We start from the raw sequence: 3,204 nt of genomic DNA, 5'->3' as shown, positions 1-3,204 counted from the left end.
GATATAATGAATAAAAAATATTTTAATCTTTTTTTAATTAAAATAAAATATTTTGTGTATTTTTAGTTCCTGTAACTGTTCTATAGCACTAAACTGTCGACTAACTATTTGGTAACAAAAAAAAAGCAATAATAAAAAACAATAATAATAATAAAACTTTTTTTAAAAAAAGTAATTTGCAATACATTTATAAATCGATTACAGAAAAATACTAGTGTTTATATAGAACTAACTCTCAAAAATAAATGATTTTTTAGTCAATGAAAAATATCAAACATTGCCTTAAATTTACCTTAATGTCCATACATGGGTTTGCAATAGTTAAGTCAAGCTTTTTAGCTAGTTTGAAAAGCGTTTTCATGTGAAGAAGATTTATGAAATTATTTCCAATAGCTGCTACAACAAAGAAGTAATCACCACAGAAACACAAAACGGCTCAGCATTGATAAGAAAAGGAAAAAAATGACAAAATTAAACAAAAATAGGACTGGCACTGGCATTATTTGCTATTTTTAAGATACTTTCCGTTATGCTATCGCAGTAAAACATACCTGGATCACATATGCCCCCTCTTTACCCCGCACTGTAATTTTAAAAATAAATTTTAACTAGCCTCTAGAGCGCCAAATTCACATACTTCTTCCAGAAATCCTTTTTTCATCTCGGAATTAAAATTTCTAAAATTCACAAAGTTCAGAATGAAAAAATCTGGTGCCGAAACGGTCATCGCCGAATCGGCCAGCGCCGAAACGGCCGTGCCGAAACAGCCGCGCCGAATCGTAACAAACCCATATAATTGGTCTCTATGTAAATTAAAAGTATAAAACAGTTAATATATACATATATACATTACTGATAACTAGATAAAGTATGAAATATTAAATTCTTTTTGAATTCTTTCAATTTATCAAACTAGCATATCAAATAACATATAAAATGTAAAGAAAAGCAATATACAAAGCACTTGTGAAACATGATAAATAATTTCTTTCATTCAAGAACATAACAATAACTTAACAGTGAGTCCGTATTTGACCTGCAAGACCTATTTTCAGAGCCGTTAGTCTGAAGATACATACTTCCAATTGCAAAAAAAAAAAAGATGCAGATTAAAATCTGAAATTTAAAAAACAAAGTGAGAAGATGGGAAATCTAACATATTTTATGACCCTCAGTCTCTCAAAGATATATCCAAGATCATCACAATCACAAAAAAAAAATCGAACACAAATTCGATATTAGCCTGACCAATTATTCACCGAAATTATAAAACAATGTTTTGTAACTTATACCACTTTACACTTGTGATTTTCAAGGGCCATATAGCATAATTAATAAATTTGCTTTTGTTTTTTTAAGTATAATAGCTTTTGTAGTGCTTTTACATATCATAGTATGACATTTCATTTTATTTTTCAATGGCAATGAAAAGGAGAAATATATGCTGCTTTTTACTTCAACTATAGCCATAATCTATGTTCTTCTGGAAGGTGATATGTTTTCATATCATTTTCAACATTGTCCCTTAGAATTTTGAATTCTAATATCTCCAAGCATTTTTGGAGAAATGTTTTGAATATTTAGTGTTGAATTGCTTTTTAAGCATGTGATTTCCCAAAAATAACTTTAAAGACAAAACATCATACAAAAAGTTAGTTTTTGGTTTTTTTTTCACTTATTTTTTTAATATCTGGTATACAAATAAGTTTTAAAGGATTCTTTTTTTTTTCGAGTTTGACACTTTATTGTGAAAAAATGGTTTCATGTTCAGTTTTTGAAGTATTGTCCATCGTTGGGGCCATTACCTTTTCCCATTTGTCTGGCGATTTTCGGATGCCTCCTTGAAAAAACGATGCGCCTTTTGATGCAATCCACAAAAGGATCCAATTTTGGACTTCTTCAAAAGAGCAGAAGTGCTGATCCTCAAGAGCATGCGTCAGCAATGGAAACAAATAATAGTTGGAAGGGGCAATGTCTGGGCTATATAGCAGGTGGGATAGAATTGTCCATTTCAGGGTATCCAGGCATGTTTTGACTTGCGGCGCAACATGTGGCCGAGCGTTACCATGTTTCGAAGTTACTTTGTCGTCTTTCCTTATATTGTGGCCGTTTTTCTCGCAATGCTCAGCCCAAACGCATCAATTGATTGCGGTAAAGTTGTTTGGCACCAGTCTTCATCTGATTCTTCCTCCAATTCGACCTCTTCAAAGTTTTGTGGCCGTCTATCATGCTCTTTGTCATTGGTATAAAAATCACCACTTCTAAAATGTCTATACCAAAACTCACATGTGGAAATCGATAAAGCATGTTCCCAGCATCTTGCAGCATTTGATAGCCTTCAGCCCCACCTTTCTGAATTCGATGGCCTTCAGTCGCACATTTCTTCAAATGGAAGCAGAAAAGTAAACTTTCCCCGCAAATTGTGTTTTGTTGGAACAAAAGTTGTATATTCAGAGCACACAAAAACTAGGTTGTTTCCACTTCAGCGAAATGTCACATACTGAAAATGAAAGCCTAACGAAGAGATTGTAAAATGAAGTTATTTGCAACATTGTCCGTTTTGATTTAATATCAATGACGCCATCTCTTGAAAATCCTTTAAAACATATTTGCACACTAGATACTTTCAAACTTTTAATAACTTAACTCTGCGTCTTATTTTACATTTTTTGAATTGGAAGTATGTCTGTAGGACTAACGGTTGCAAAAATAGAGGTCTTGAAGTTTAAATGTGGACATTGTACATTCATAAGTTTATGCAACTTAAATAGCAACACTGAAAAAAAAAAATGTTATATTAACACACTAGATGCCACACCAGTTTTACATGCAACTTAGTTCATGCAAGTGCTGTTGTTGGGAAAAATATGTGGGGGACTCACCAAAAGAAAAGGTGGTTTAAAACCAATTTACATTACATTTGCATTATTTTTACAATAAAAAACCAAATATTTTGAGGAATGGTCTACCCATAGATGTAGTATTAACTAGATACACAACAAGAAACTGGTTCCATGAGTAATTGAGACCAACTTTGTTGACAGACAAGTGCCCAAAAAGAGCATATGTATCATTCTTCAAAAAGTGAAGTTTTTCTGTCACATGCCTTTTACAGTAAAAACTTTAAGGAACAATTCACTTAACAATGATTTTTAATTTCATCAAAAAAATAGCTATCTAAACCTGCCAACAATTTTTTAATAA

The sequence above is a fragment of the Uloborus diversus genome, chromosome 3 (assembly GCF_026930045.1).
Source record: "Uloborus diversus isolate 005 chromosome 3, Udiv.v.3.1, whole genome shotgun sequence".
NCBI lineage: Eukaryota > Metazoa > Arthropoda > Arachnida > Araneae > Uloboridae > Uloborus > Uloborus diversus.
Note: the sequence above shows the minus strand (reverse complement) of the source record.